At 35.5% G+C, this 17,349-nt stretch overlaps 2 pseudogenes; one reads left to right on the top strand and one right to left on the bottom strand.

Moving 5' to 3' along the window:
- Positions 1–1,772: 1,772 nt before the first annotated feature.
- On the top strand, positions 1,773–7,774 carry LOC120199281 (annotated as a pseudogene).
- Positions 7,775–8,253: 479 nt separating this feature from the next.
- Positions 8,254–16,407, bottom strand: LOC120199280 (annotated as a pseudogene).
- Positions 16,408–17,349: the final 942 nt, after the last annotated feature.

Raw genomic sequence — 17,349 nt, 5'->3', positions numbered from 1 at the left:
CTAATCGACTTTGATTATCAATTTAAAATTGAAAGGTATATGGTATATCTGTTCGATTTTAGTGATGAGATGCTAATTCCTATTAGTCCTTTAACAGAAATATTAACAGAAATATTACGTGGTAATAAAAAATATTTTTAAAAAATCACGTGGGTTTTCTTCTTCTTCTTTACAGTACGTCTTCTTCAGACCCCTCCCGGCGCAACCAACCTTGTCTTCAACCCTTTCTGCCATCTCATTAGGGTTTCCTTCACTAGGATTTCTTGTATGGTGACTATATTTATGAGTGAAAGCTTTAATATCAGCAATAAAACTTCCTACTATATCCACAGGCCGATTGAATTGGATTACAACTCGTTAACCGTTAATTTCTTTTCCATTCATTTCTCTCAAAGCCTTTTATAAAAAACTCACAAACTTTTGGTGTTTCTTCAATTGCGTTTCTCTTAGTTCCTTCACTGGGCCTACACAACAAAAGTTTCAAATTTTAAACAAAGCAAGAGACCGCTAATTCCAATGGACCAAAAACCGAATTAAACATGGAAACTTAACTCTGATCAAACCTTTTTTTACAAACAAAAAGATTAAAGGTCGAGAAATGAACGGAAACATGCCATAAGCTTGGAAAATTTCTCTGAGTTTCGAAATTAAAACGGAGGGGTCCAAATTGAAAACCACGATAGTTCATTGATTAATCCCGTCGGGAACTACGTTACTCGCTGAAAAAACGAAGTGTGCCCGAACGGGTCTCCTCGCTACTAGTCCACGAGTGTTGGGGTTGCACCCAATAGTAGATGCAACGTACTAGTCCCCGACCATGATTTGCTTTTGCATGTGCTGGTGGTCTCTTATCTCCATCAACGCTTTCTCAGCATGTCTCAAGTCGTAGAAATGGACGGTCACAATTTCTTCTTGGACCCTTTCCAAACCCTAGACCTTGAAGAAGAAGAAGACACACCTGATTTTTTTTTAATTACGACATAATACTTTCATTAAAGGGTTAACATGAGTATGAGAGACTAAAATCAAATAGATTAATAATGTTAGGGATCATAATTAAATGAATCGATAACGGTAAGGATCATATACCTTTAATTTTTAAATTGATGACAAAAATCGATTAAATCAGAAACGAAGGGGACTATTCTCATGGTTTTTCGTTTATTTTTATATACGATAATATAAGATATCATTTTGAAATAATTAAATGTGAATTAAAAAATAAATGATATAAAAAGAATTCAACCGACATAAAATATATAAAAAAATATGGGTAAGATAGCTTTAATTATCATTGTATTAAATATAAGATAAAATATACAAATGATCCCCAACTATATGATAATATTTTATTGAATTCATTGACTATAAAATGTACATAATGATCTCTCTCAACTATTAAAAATTATAAAATAATCATTCGACTATTAGTTATGTTTCAAATTCGTTATTTTTCGTTGAAATTTTGAATCTCAGTGTTAAAATATAACTCAGACGATTATTATTTTTTTAACAGAAAAAGATCAGTTTAGAATATAATAATTTGTTGAATGATTATTTATAGTATTTAATAATCAAATGATCCAACAAAGTAACTTCTTATAATCGAATAATTATTTTGTAATATTTAATAATAAGAGATTTATAAAATAATATTCTATAATTAATAGATGATTTATATATTTTATTCTAAATATAATTATAGTAAGCAAATATAAATACAATAAAAAAAATCAGTGTATTAGTAAAAGTAGGAGGTGGCCGTGGACGGCTACTTGTGCTCTTCGTCTTTCTCTCTCTTGCCTTTCCGAAAAAGGCTAAAAATGAACTGCGATTTTTCTAATACACTGATTTTCTTTATTGTAAAAATGTATATAAATAGTTCCCTTCCATTCCAGTCTAGTTGATCCAACAATCTAATTCCTTTATTTAATTTTCTAATTTCTTCTTCGTTTTTCCTCATATTTTTCATGATCTGTAAGTTCCGATTCTCAATTTCCCCCTTTCTTATTTAACTTTTTTCTTCTTCTTGAATTAGGGTTTCGGATGATCAAATGTTATCCTTCTCCTCCTTCCTCTTCCCCCTTCTTTGCATGTATTTAATTGTGGCGTCTTGTTGGGGCTGGCTTATAGAAAATTTTGTGCTTCTTAAAAAATCTGATTTAAATTGGATTTTATAGTTAGACGTTTGGCAACTAATATTAGATAATTACTTCATCTTATGTATATAATTTAGGTTGGTTGATAGCGACCCACATTTCTGGTTCAATCTGTTCACAAGTCATTTTTTGATAATGATTTTGTATGTAGTAGTTGTTTAAATACCTTTTTCAAGACCCAAACATTAACCCTTTTTTGGCGATCTTAAAAGAGTTTAGTTTCGGAACAACGACGAGGGTAGGTCGGGTTTTTTTGTGATACTATGCAAAAGGAAGCAGTTTCAGCTGATGTAGTATTTGCCTCGACCTCTAGTCGTTTTCCTAGTTGCAAAATTGGGTCCAATCTTCAGATTGCAGATGCCAAAGAAGATCCCAAAGTTTTGTCTATGAAGGAGGCTGTTGCACGTGAGACCGCGTTGTTATTGGAGCAGCAGCAACGGCTCTCTGTTCGTGATCTTGCTAGTAAATTCGAGAAGGGGTTAGCTGCTGCTGCTAAGTTGTCTGAAGAGGTCAAATTTATTCTAAGTTCATTCATTTATACAATTTGCTTAACATTTGATTGATGTATTTTGGCCTTATGAAGAATCCTAGCTATAGGTTTGTTTGAATCTACTTGTAAGTCGGTTTTTATTTTACTTTTACTGATGAAAGTGATGTGGGTAAGAAGAAAATCAAAACCAAAAGAAATAAGGCTGAACAAATGAGTAGGAAAGAAGACGGAACTCAAGAAAAACTTAGGGTTAAGGGAAATCTCCAGTTTTCTTTTAATTCAAAGAAAATAATAATGATAAGTTGCGACTGTAATATTTTTACAGCTTATTTATCTAGGGTTACAAAGATAATTTAATCCTAGCCGTAGATTTAAAACATAATGGAAACTTATAATCCTAGCCATCCAAAATATCTCTAATTTTTAATAAACTGTAGTAAGTCAATATTATAATAATATAAGCTCCTATGTCCTATGTCGGAAAGCTTAGCTAAGTTTTTCAGTGTCACTCAGATCCTTCGAACAGTAATTTCTGTTTTATGGGATATTATCAGTTTGTCATGCATCTTTTTACCTGTGTTTGTTATTTCTGTTCACAGATGAGATCAATGATGAAATAGTAAATTTTGTTTATGGTTATTATCATTTTGTTATACATCTTGAAGCATCACATATAGAAGAAAGTGGATAGACGACTCAGTACTGTTTATGCTAGTGATTCTTCAATCTGTTTTATATTTTTCTATTCACAATTGAGAAATGATAATGTGGGTTGTTGTGTGAATAAATTTAAGCTAGTATAATATTGGATTTAGGCTAAACTAAGAGAGGCAGCTTCACTGGAGAAACATATCCTTTTGAAGAAGCATAGAGGTGCCTTGGAATCTTTAAAAGGACGCGTGGCTGGAAGAAACAAGAATGATGTAGAAGAAGCTATTGCCATGGTTAGTGTTATTTGTAATAGTTTTGAAACTTAATTGCTATAAGGAAATAATCTTCAAAGGCTCGAGTTGTTGTCTCTTGACCCATGGTTGTATCTTTCCACATTTGCATGGTTAACTATCTATTTGGATTATTTTCCCAGGTGGAAGCTCTGGCAGTTCAACTGACTCAAAGAGAAGGAGAATTAATTCAAGAAAAGGCAGAAGTGAAGAAACTAGCAAATTTCCTTAAGCAGGTAAATAGCTTATGATTAATACTGGCTGATTTTCCATCCATTTTTTTGGATTTAATTGTAGGTCCTTTTAGGTATGTATATTTGTTGAATGTTTCTGAATATGCATTATTTTTTATACACATTCTGTTGTTTGTGAATGTTTTTGGTTCAAGAAGTACTGTAATAGTTTCTTTTTTGTTTTGACGAATATTTAGACAGTCTAAATGTATTATCATGACTGAGCCACTGATTTGTTACAATCTTCCAGCGATGGATATATTAATTCTTCTCCTGCTGCTTTCCTATTTGCATGCTTGTCTCCAAAATAGGCTTCTCAAGATGCTAAGAAACTTGTTGATGAGGAAAGAGCTTTTGCTCGTGCTGAAATTTTTAGCGCAAGAGCAGCAGTTCAGAGAGTGGAAGAAGCTCTTCAGGAGCATGAAAAAATGTCTAGAGCTTCAGGCAAACAGGTTTTCATTTTTTAAATATTCTGTTTATTAGCTTTCTAAGTTTAATAATGTGAAATTTGCATCGTTAAAGATCAACCTGGTAATCACAGCTATCTTTATGCTGATACTCTTGTCATTCCATATTGCATTACCTGTGAAAATATCTATTGATTAGTCATGTGTTAATTAGGCTATCAGTTATTATGATTTTCATAATTATAATGTTCTCTTGTCATCCCCTCATGTAAACAGCTGTGTGCATTTCATTATCGCAGTTACAAATATTTTACATGGATTTCAGGATCTGGAAGAGTTAATGGAGGAGGTTCAAGAGGCCAGACGGATCATAATGCTGCACCAAGCAAGCAAGGTTTATTTGAAGTTCCTTCATTGTTTTTTGTATTATTTCTCATCACTGGTATTTCAAAACATTCTTATATGAGCTGGGTAGCCGCCTGAGTTTGGCTTTAGATTTTTGGCCCGTGGGCTGGCCCGAATAAAAAATAAATAGTGAGTTATATATGTTATTTAAATTTATTTATAAAAATATATAAATGTGAAAATAATTTTTATTACTATTTATTATTTTCAAATAGTAAATATGGGTAATTTGGGTCTACCAGGCCCAGCCCTGCCCAGTTCCCATGAATATGGAACACGAGCTTTCAATTCTTTTTTTTAGTTGAAATGTTGAATGGGTTAAACTAGTAGCAATATTCAGGTTATGGATATGGAGCATGAGCTTCGTGCATTAAGGATTCAACTTGCAGAGAAGTCTAAGCGCTCCATACTGCTTCAGAAAGTGGTTTGCCATTTACTTGTTAGTTCTGTTTTGCTATCAGTTTTCTTTAACCATTCTAATTAAATTCATTTTTAGCAGATCATTTCTCTGGATTTTGCACCAGCTTCTAAGTTCATAAGATTGTTATTCCATTTCTAATACAGATATTCAATGAATTTGTGTGGAGCAAACTGGCTCATGTAATTGTAGTTCCATTAGTTTTCTTTAATCACCGACTTCTTTAACCTTCTGCTTTGCTTACCCTATTTTTGTAGCTAGCAAGAAGCTAGGGAGTTGAAGATTATTTATTCTGTTTGTATGAATTAGATGGTGCTGAAACCTTGGGTTCATATTTGCGGATTAAACCTTGATCCGATGTTGCTCCGGAACTTTCGAAATGTTCAATTCAGTGGTATCGTATTTCATCTGAAAGTGGCAAAAAGGAGGTTATATCAGGTAAAGATGAGCATCTTTCTTTCTTCTCAAACATCGTTTTAACACTACCTACTCTGTGAAGCTAACACCTTTGTGGATGTAGATATAACTTTTGTTGATTTATTTAATTGAGGTTGGAAGTAAAGGATCCAAAATACTGTTGCCCATGTTTGAATATCCCATTAGCCATTAAGTGGTCTGGATGCATATGTTATCAAATGGGACATTATATTATTTTTTATACTGAAAATTGGATAGTTTATCATAGGACAAAGAAAACTGGCATGAATGAATTGTGAACCTTAATGAAGTAATCATTACGACCGACTGTTCTGGTCAAAGGAATGATCTTATTCCTTTTTGGATCTGAAGTTGTTTGTCTACCTTGCTTTATCCAGGTGCTAGCAAATCAGTTTATGCTCCAGAGCCTTTTGATGTTGGTCGAAGCCTGCAGGCTGAGATTATTTATGATGGCCAGCTAATCAAATAGGCAACTATTGGTGCTATTGATCCAGGTTCGCCGATTGTTTTCCAGTGCTACTTTTTTTTTTAAATATTTAAGATTATGTGGCTTTTTTATTTCAAACTATTTGTCAAAATTATAACCCTAGTTTCTTTGCTGGTGAGTGCAGCTGGTGGTTTGGGAAGCTATGTGGAGGCACTTGTGCGGAAACATGATGTTGAATTCAATGTATGATTTCGTACTTTAAAAGACCTCCCATATATATATATATATATAATTGACTAGTATTAGCCTTTTTTATGGATGCCGACTAGGATTTGATCATTGATTTGTTTAGCTATAGTTATAATTTTTGGTAAGCTTTTTTAAAATACGTCATGCAGATAATTGTAAAGAGTTTCGACTTTGAACCGACTTTCTGTTGCATATTTTCTAAAACCTTTTTCCTTTTCCTTATTAGAAATTTAAACCGTAAACAATCTCGTGGACCTTGAAACCTTAAAATTGTAGGGAAATGGTTTTGAATTTAAAATCCCTTCACCAAGCAGAAGAAATTTCATGTCTGGCAGTAGTTCTTTGATATACGTGTTGGTTGCTTGGTTGCCAATGAAACTTAATCCTTTGTTTTTGCTTTTAACTGATGTTTATAAGTAGTTGTTCCCTAAATGAGTGGATGTCAAAAATGTTTCTTGTATCATCTGTAAAGATTTGAACAATATATTTTGGCTGCTAATACTTAATAATTTATATCATTGTCGTTGTACTATTTTGTAGGTCATTGTTTCCCAAATGAATGGTGTAGATCATTCATCAGAATCTCTTCATGTACTACATGTAGGAAAGATGAGGATGAAAATTCATCAGAATCACTTCATGTACTACATGTAGGAAAGATGAGGATGAAACTATGTAAAGGAAAGACGACAATTGCTAAAGAATATTATTCCAGTTGCAGGTACCAAATTTCATAAATTCTCTTGAAAGAAATGCTGTTTTCTGTAATAAAAAACGGAGAACTATTTGCTGTGAAGATAGTTCTATGCATATCCTTTACGTTGTTTTATTTTCTCCCGGGTGTTATTCTTCAAGAAATTGTACTGAATTGGCCCTTAAAGAAGAAAAAGTAATAGAATGAGAATTGCATGCAAACATATGGATGTCTCCATCATACTACGAAGAACCACATTAAATTGACATGAAACAGGATATTTCTGATATATTCACATCTGATATGCATACTTTGTTTAGTTTCTCAATTCTTAGTTCTTACACTTATGCTTTAGCTCTGCGGAGTTCGAGGGGTGGAAATGCAGCTGCCCAGGCATTGTTTTGGCAAGCAAAGAAAGGGCTTTCGGTTGTATTAGCATTCTAGTCGGAGAGAGATAGAAATGCAGCCCTTATGCTTGCCAGAAGATTTGCATTTGATTGCAATGTAAGTGATTCTCCAAATTTTTCTTGTCACCATACTCGAGTAGAAACCTCTGATACAAAATTCGTTCTGTTCGCTCACTGTGTTTTCCTTTCCGCTGCTAAATTAATTGTTTATTTACATATTTTTTAAACTTCCAGATCATGCTTGAGGGCCCGGATGACAGAACTTCGATAAGAACCTAATACAACTACCAAGGATTCTGGTTCCGCTAATTGTAACTTTGTATGTTGAGGATTATCAATTATCATGTACCATAAGTTTGTACCAGTAGCACATGGCATGCATTGTTTTGATCCTGATTCTGTATTGGGTTTTCACATTTCCCCCCCTAAGGTTGCCGAGGCATTTTCCTTTTTGGTTTGCCTTTTGTGTTAAAGAAACAGACAACATTTGGAGAATGATACCTGGAGCGGTCTATATATATTTTCAATGATTTATGCTTTATAATGAATGATATATGAAATGAGTAACTTGTGTTCTTCCTCGAGAGAATTTATTTATTCTCTGCCTTTCTATGCCACATGAGTATATTTAGGGATAGGAACAAGATGGATTTTTTATCTGCCCTGTCCCCAAAAATGGAAGGCTTCTATCCAATCTCGATCTATTGACATTTGATGATGATTTACCCGTGCTGTCTTGAACACGTTCCGAATTTTAAGGGTATTAAATTTTATGTAAAGTATTAGATATCAGTTTTTTTAAATTATTTCATAACCATACTGGTAAAAAATGCCCAATACCATTTTTTTCTCTCGAATAATGCAGTCTATTTTACACAGTCGTTCAGTACTTGGACCTTAGCCAAGTGTATTACACAAGGCTTGGAATACATGGAAAGAGTCTCAGCACTTGGATCTTAGCCGAGTTTTTGTAACACAGCGGGCTTGAAATTCATGCGAAGGGGCCTAAAACTACATTTTTTTTCAATCAGAACTGACGAAAGAAATCATAGATGTGGTTGGTGATCTCATTTGGTTTCTCCATGTTGATGAAATGGCCAACACCTTCCAATACCACAACTTCCTGCAAAGAAGGCACATCTTCTTTGAACCCACCATGGTGAATTTAGTCCTTCATCCCTGGCATGTTGTAAGCCAGATCCTTATCTCCCACAACGAACTTGGCTGCTGTTTTCACCTCACAGCCTACCCATGGTGCCAACAGTTCCCAATTTCTGTTGTGAAAAAACCCATCATTCGAACCAAATACAAACAATTACGTGAGTCAGATTAGTCTATAATTGCATAAAACACATGAGAGAACAGAAAAACAGCATTTATGACTGCTTAGATTCGAACTCGGATCAAAAGAATTGAACATATTATATGTACCTGTAAAGGTTTCGGTAATAATTAAGTCCACCAGTAAAGCCGCCTTTCTGGAACTTAGTGACATAGTAGCTAGCTTCTTCCTCCGACAGCCATCAAGGCAACGTTATCGGTTCATCCAAAGGACGTTTGAACAGTTTTCCTTTGGGTAAGAAAACTGGGAAATCAGTCAGAAATTCCTTCACAATTCTTTCTGCACCAACCTCTGCAAATTCTCCTTCTATTTCCCCAACTTTCTCGAACCTAGACACGTAATGATCTCCACTGGGTCGGGGGCGTCCGAGTCACCGAAGCTTCTTAAGTCCGGGGCGACGGCTTGGTAACCCATGGAAGATAAAGCGACGATTTGGTGACGCCATGAATACCACAGCTCGGGGAAACCATGGAGGAGAAGAAGCACTGGGCCTTCCCCCTTTTCAGCTAAATGCATGTTTATGCCATTTACTTTAACCACTCTCAATTCCTGGTTTACTGCGGGTTTTCTTTTTATAGTTCCAAGTCCAATAGGAAGGAATAATATGATTATGATACGAATAGCAAGGAATAAAGAATTGGTCGCCAGACTTGAACTGATTCAACTTTTAAAAGAAAATGTAAAACAACACAAAAATTCGGTGTTTTTCTAAAAAATCATCATTGATCGGTATATTTACTGATCTAACATCGGTCATATTATATTTCTCGATCTAATATCGGTCAGATTATATTTTCCGATCTAACACCTGTAGCAGTAAAGCGCGCTCCCTGAACTGCGCTATATGCTGATTTCGCGTCACGTGGAGTATAGCACGCCCCCTGTACCGCGCTATACACTGACTGTGTTACACGTGGGGTATAGCGCCCCATGCTCCGCGCTATACGACACGTATGGGTATAGCGCGGATCATGGGACGTGCTATACGCCGTACCAAAATTATATTTAACGCGGTCTCTGGTCCGCGCTATATAATAATTACATATAACGCGGTGTAGGTACCGCGCCTTATATGTTTATAAATACACTCCTCCAGTTCTCACATCTCTTCGCATCTCTCATCTCTTATAAATTAATACAACAATTCCGTCAACGAGTAATAATTCTGGCAATCTTCTCATATTTGATTTAGAAGTTCGTGCGATTTTTCGTTATAAGGTAATTTTGTTAAAATTTTTTAATTATACTTATTGTTTATTATCATTATTTGAAAAAAATATTATACTAATTATTTTCAATTAATTTTTATGTTTGTAAAATTGAAAAGCGGGAGTATACGTCGAAATAGTTTTGCGGTGCAGATAATAATATAAAATTATATTATTTAAATTATTTACGTTGATGTGTAAAAAAATTTTTGTGTTATATTTTCGTTCATATATAATTTATTTAACCATGTTTGTTTCAGTTATTTTTTTTGCAGATATAATATTGTCGCACTTTTAAACTCAAAGAATGGCACGACTTTCAGCTATTGTTTATTATGATGGTGAAATTCGAGAAGATGAAACCGGCGTTGTTTTCGTATCAAATGAGCGTGTTAAAATATCATTCAAGAGAAACATAACTCTTGAAGAGCTGATAACGAAGATTTCGAGAAAGATTCATGTTGGAAGTAGTAGAAGAATGTCGTCGTTGCAGTACAGATTTCCAACATCATTGTTGCCATTAACTTATACAACGTTTGAACTTTCGAACAATGATGATGTTCAAATGATGGTTGAAGCTCAAAGTAATTATTCAGACGCCACTATTGAGATGTATGCATATTTTGTTCAAGTGCGTGCTGTTCGGGGTCAATCTTTAAGCTCACACTATGGGCTGGCTGAACAAGTTGATCAAGTTGACAGCCCGACTATAGTAATGTGTAATGATTTTAATGCCATAATGGGAAGACATTCATCCGCAACTCCTTACGATATGTACCGAGGTGGGTCCATGAACAATCCGTATGGAAACATCGCGTCCAGTTCAAGGGGAAGACATTCATCTGTAAATTTTTTTGACCTTAATATGAAGATGTCATCGACGCAACAATCTGTACAGTTTCCATTTGACACGATGGCTTCAAGCTCCAACGGGAGGCATTCGACTGCGAGCTTTTTCGATCTGAATGTCGATATGCCTTTGTCCAATGTGAAAACCACCCTTTGTCCAACATAGGTATTATCTCCGACACATTGCTGCGATCTATCATGGAAGGTACAAGAAGAATGATGAGCGTCAATTAATTGTGCGCATGGGTAAGTGAAAGCAAGTTAGTAAGTTATACATTTTTTGATCATTTTAATTTTGCAAAGAAAGCAAGTTTGTAAGTTATACATTTTTTGATCAGGTTACGAACTACTTCCTCGAACGTTTGAATCAATGCTTCAAGATTTACGGGCGAAGAACGAGGAAGGATACGATTACATCAGCCTTATCGATAAAGAAATGTGGACGAACGCATATGATGGTGGATATCGATATGGACACATTAAGACCAACTTGGCTGAGGCAATCAATTCAACCTTAAAGGGTGCACGTCACTTACCTGTAGCGGCTTTGGTAAAAACTACATATTTTCGTTTGGGGGCGCTTTTTGCGAAGCTCGGGGGACAATCTCAAACCTGGATGCAAGGCGGTCATGTATATCACCCTAGATTAGTTGCAGATCTACAGAAAAAAATTGTTGCATCAAATGGAATGTCTGTAACAAGCTTCTCTAGAAGGCATGAAATGTTTCGTGTCACAGAGTTGTCGCGACCTCTTCAAGGGATTGAAGATGTGTCGTTAAGAGTAAATCTAAGGGACAGAACGTGCGTATGCGGGTTTTTTCAAGCTCTGAAGTATCCATTCTCTCATGTGATAGCATCTTGCTATCATACACGTCAAGACTATAACCATTTGGTGGATCTCGTATACCTACTATCTGAAGTTTTTAAGGTATACAAATTTGAGTTTCCCCCCATAGGTAATGACAAAGACCCTGATGAGGTTCAAGATTGGCTTTCGATTGTACCAAATCCGAGTTTATTGAGGGAACGTGGTTGTCCAAAATCCAATCAAATTCATTGCGATATGAATATTCGAGAAAGATCTAGACAAGACAGAAGATGTGGCCATTGTAGAAACCCAGGACACACTAGAAAAATATGTCCACTTCTTTTGTCATCAAGTAACAATTGATGAGGAAATGATATATTTATTTATCAAATAATAATTCTTGTATTTTAATTTGCTTTTACTTCAAGTTAATGTCATTCGATAATCGCTGATGAAGATTAAAAAAATGAACACAATCATTAAATTTTATCAAACTAATAACAATTTGGTATTTAAATACAACAAACTTACAATAAGAATTAAATGGTAAATGATAACCAAATTACAATAACTGATACTAAATGGTAATAAACAAAATTAACTGAAATATATTAAAAAAAAGTCCAACAAATTTAACAAAATAAAGTAAGTATTAAATGAGAAATAATAAAAAATTACAATTAAACAAAATAAAGTAAATACAAATATAATAAAAAAAATCTATCGATGTCTGCGTCACGAATGTGCTCCGTAGGGCGGTGGTTGTCGGTCTCGAGGAGGATTTTTTCGTATCACTGGTTCTGACTCCTCGCTGTCATCATCGTCGTCGTCACCATCGTCGTCGTCGTCATCCTGATCAGGTACATTAGGTTGATGAGGAGCTGATGACGATGAAGCACCTCCATAGAATAAGGACCCTGGAGGTGTATGACTGACTATCCCACCGGCCTGCGAAAACTGGGAAAACCCAGACATCACTGAGTATGAAAACTGTACAGGAGGTGTCTGTGCTGCGGCCATGGGTGATGAGGTTGAACCCGCTAAATATCCAGTATATGAACCCCAAGTCAGATATGCAAATATAGACCTATAATAGCCTCCAAGAGGGGTCATCTGTGACGGTGGCGGCGGCGGGGTCATAAAACCAGGTGAAGGCGGCGACGGTGACATCTGGTAATGAAAAGGCGATGACGGTATCATATATGGATGCGACATCATAAATGGCTGCGGTGGCTGCTGTGAAGGTCCTGCTGGTGCAGCTGAGGATTAACCTGAAGTACCTGCTCTCCCTCCACGAGTCGGGGGACGATGGTATTGTGTCGATGAACGTCTCTGTCGACGTCGTGGAAAAGTCTGCCCTCATGCATCCTCAGGAAGTAGAAATGATTTCCCGTTACTGTTGAACCACTCATAATAATCCTTAGCATACATCAAGAAGTCAGTAAAAATGGGCTCTCTACGTGGAAGGCACCGATGTCGATCCTCTCACAACACGACCCACTCATGATGCCTCACCAGCCAATCTGTATCTGTCTTGCTGCGTCTATCTAAGCTATGCAACTCGTCCATATTGAGAGGTACTTCCGGAATTGGTTGAAAACAACCAAACTGCCAGAGCACGCGATCAGTGGAGTGCCACTCGAATGTCGCATAACAGATCAGAGGGACCATCGCCATCCAAACATCTGATGGACCCATCAACTCAGGTGGGATCACCGCCCTCACATCATCAGTAGAATATGACACCCATTCAAATTAAAACAAATAATATATAATTTTTATCAAAATAATAATCTAATTATATAACTATAATCTAAAATCGATTTTTAAACATTAAAATTCATACCTGTGTGCCAGCCTTCTGATCGATTAGCACCCTAATTTTTTTCTAAATCATCAGGTAGCTCCTGATGATTTTTTCTATCAGTAGACCACCTATTCAAGGAAAAAATTTGTTATACGCTGTATAAAATTATTAATATACAAAATCAGTTTTATAATTACCTCAGAAGTAGTGGAAATACGAATGGGTTCTTCACAACGGGACATAAAAAGGGTAATCGATACCATGCCCAAGACTGCAGCAGCAGGAGACATCCACCGATAGCATTACGCCTGTAGTCAGTGGCTCCACACATCTCCCTGTACAGTAAAGCCAAAACTACCGAGCCCCAACTGAATGATCCAGCGAGACGAAAGTCGCTAAGATGTCACAACCACATGCAGTGAACTAGGTTGCGCGATTTGTCCGACATCAGCAACCCTCCTATCAGTTGTAGTATGCATGCTCGTGCATACATCTTAACCTCATCCTCATAGGCGTCTGCGCTCAACTCCCGAAAATTGGCATCTAACCAAAATAACGATATCATACCTCCGATAAATTTTTTCGGGGACACGTCCTAGACTATCCCGACACAAAGTAGTCCAAGAACTGGAAGCTATCCCCGATATCACATCTCCATCCACCGGAAGCCCCAGGTGCATAGAAACATCCTCAAGCGTGATCGTGCACTCTCCGCACGGAAGATGAAATGTGTGGGTCTCCGGTCTCCACCGCTCTACTAAGGCAGAAATCAGGTCTGGCTCTATCTTACAGTGACCCTGATATCTACCTATGTAACCGAGCCAGCCTATACTAAATACGGCAAGACACGGTTGAGTATCACTAACTTAAGATTGCTAATAAAAGGATCTAATACACGGTCCTTCTCCTAAAAATAAATAGTTACAAAAATTAATTCTTAATCTAATAATCATGCATTAAATAAATCAACTAATTATTACTAATAATTTAAATTAAATTAAAATGTTAAAATGTTACCGTATCAGCAAAGTGTCGAGATATTTAATTCTTAATCTAATAATCATGCATTAAATAAATCAACTAAATATTACTAATAATTTAAATTAAATTAAAACGATAAAATGTTACCGTATCAGCAAAGTGTAGAGATATATGATTTCCATCCGAGCGAAGTAGACTGCCTTCCATTATATATCTGTAAAAGAATTATATTAGTAAAATATTAAATAAAGTAAAATACTTAAATAAATTAAATACATAATAGTAAAAATATTATAAAATATACCTTAAAAAGAGAGTATTTGAGAGAAATTTAGAGAATTTGAGAGAATTTGGTGTGATAAAAGTGATTGAGGATGGGGGTATTTATAGGGAGGATTGGGATGTGGACAGATGGGTATTTAGGGGTATAGCGCGCCCCCTGCACCGCGCTATACCCCACGTGTCAGATAACCAGGTATAGCGCGGATCAGGGGGCGCGCTATACCCACGTGGCGCCAGATCACCATATATCGAGGGGCAGGGGGCACGCTATACCCACGTGGCACCAAATCAGCGTATAGCGTTATTCAGGGGGCACGCTTTACTGCTACGAGTGTTAGATCGATAAATATACCGATCACCAGTGATTTATTGGGAAAAAGGTCAAAAAAATTCAGCGTAGAAATAAAAAAAATTATCAAATTATTACACTAATATATCAAAGGGTAAACTACACCACTGTGCCATTAATATTTGAGTACATTTTTATTTTCCCCATTAAAGTTTCAAAAGTAACAAATTAATTATTAATATTATCAATTTACAATAAAATGATCACTAACTATATTAATTTGTAACAAAATGATCGTTACATTGCTATCACTGTTAAATTGATTTCATGAAACCGTTAACAAAAAGATTAATATTTATTTTTACCTCTAAACTATTGCTAAAACATCAAATAGATCTTTAAACAATTATTTTATATTTAATTTATCCCAAAAGCTTTTTAATTTTTATTTTTTAAACACCTCACCATCTCAATTCTATTCTAACCACTCTCTTTACAAAACAAAATGAAAACCATCCCAAATACTTTAACATTAAAATTAATTGAATATATGACATTAAATATTTATATATTTATCTTCAATTAAAAAATTTCATTTATCCATGTAGTGTATTTTTTTAAGGAAGATGATTCAAATATAGTTGTGATGGTAGGATGTTTGAAAGAAAACTATAAATTAAATTTTTTTTGAGATAAATTAGATATAAAATCATAGTTTAAAGACCTATTTGATGTTTTAACAATAGTCTAGGGATAAAATTAAATATTAATCTTTTTATTCTCATGCAATCAATTTGACAAAAATATCGGTGAAGTGATCATTTTGATACAAATCGATAACGTCAATGATCATTTTGTTACAAATCGATATCATTAGTGGCTAATTTGTTACTTTTGAAACTTCCATAGAAAAAACAAACACTTATTCAAACATTAGTGACCATTGATATAATTTACCCTATATTAAATAAAAAACATAAGTGAACTTCACTTTCAATTTGGGAAAGCTAGGTTTTTAGTTATTTTTGTACTAATATTTAATGAAACTTGAGAAGAAATCAAAGATGAGCTGATCAGGAATCTCGTGGTGGATCCAATGAGAAACTCCTCCAATCGCGAGCGCTTCTTCAAGCAGCGGTGCGTCTCTTTTCAAACCTCCTTTGAGAATATAATCCTTCATCCCTGGAATTGCGTACACAAGATCACGCTCACCCGTCACGAACTTCACCGGCACCTTTAGCTGGCTCTTCCACTACGGTGTCAATTTCTGTCCTCACAAACAAGCAAATAAATTCAGTACTTACACGGATGAATATATTTGTATTTACTAAGGAAAGAAAAGGTACCGATCAAAGTTGCGGTAATAGTTGAGATCACCGGTGATACCAGTTTTCTCGAACTGGGCGGCGTAGTAGTCGGCATCTTGTTGCGACAGCCATGGTGCCAAGTCAACCGGAGCATCCGGTGGATGTCCGAACAGATTTCCCTTCGGTAAAAGAAGTGGGTCGTGTACCCGGTACGATAGAATCTCCAACATTGCTCTTCCTACAATCTCTGCAAACTCTGCTTCCATTACCTCTGGTTCCTACACAGTTTATGATTCATTATACACGTGAAATTGGAAATAATAGTTTATTTGATTTTTAAAAATTATTAAATAATTATTAAATTATTTAATATATATAATTATTATTATTATATTAAATTTTAGAATAAAAGAAAATAACCTCAGTGACCAAAAATCCCATATAATATACGATTTTAACCAACTTTTTCCGGATTTGCCAAAATGACCAACAAAATCGCAATGCGATCGCTAATTCGCAACGCGATCTCCATTATCGCAAATTCGCGTTGCATTTTCGCAATGCGATAGTTGAAAATCGCGTTGCGATGGTCTACAGTATCGTTGCGATTTTCCCAATTCGCAATGCGAATAAGTAAATCGCAACGCGAATTGGGAAAATCGCAATGTGAATAAGTAAATCGCAACGCGAATTGGGAAAATCGCAATGCGATACTTACTATCGCAATGCGATAATAAAAAATCGCAACGAGATACTTACTTTCGCAACGCGATACTGACTTTCGCAACACGATTTACATAGCGCCATTCGTATTAACGCGTATTTTTTTTTTTTCAAATTCCAAACACGTATTTTTTCTTAATAAATCGGAAAATGAACCGTCCACAGTAATCGCAACTCATAACCTCAAACCCAAAAACATAACACTCAGTCCCATCTCCATCTCTCACTCTCTACGGCGAAATCCGTACCCATCTCCGAAGATTTCCGTCCCCATCGCCGGCGAAATCCCTCACAACCATTCACAGTCAAAAATCCCTCACAATCATTTAGAAATGAAAAATCAACCTCCGAGGGTTAGTTTTTTTTTATTTTTATTTTGAAATTTTTGCATTATTTTAGGTTTTTCATATTGAGATTGATGATAAGTTTACTGGTAATTTCAATAATAGATTAACCATTTCACTTAGATTTCTTATTAAATTCAT

The sequence above is a fragment of the Hibiscus syriacus genome, unplaced genomic scaffold (assembly GCF_006381635.1).
Source record: "Hibiscus syriacus cultivar Baekdansim isolate YM2019G1 unplaced genomic scaffold, ASM638163v2 tig00005406_pilon, whole genome shotgun sequence".
NCBI classification, from domain to species: Eukaryota; Viridiplantae; Streptophyta; class Magnoliopsida; order Malvales; family Malvaceae; genus Hibiscus; species Hibiscus syriacus.
The sequence above is the reverse complement of the archived record's forward strand: the minus strand, read 5'-3'. Positions and strand labels throughout refer to the sequence as shown.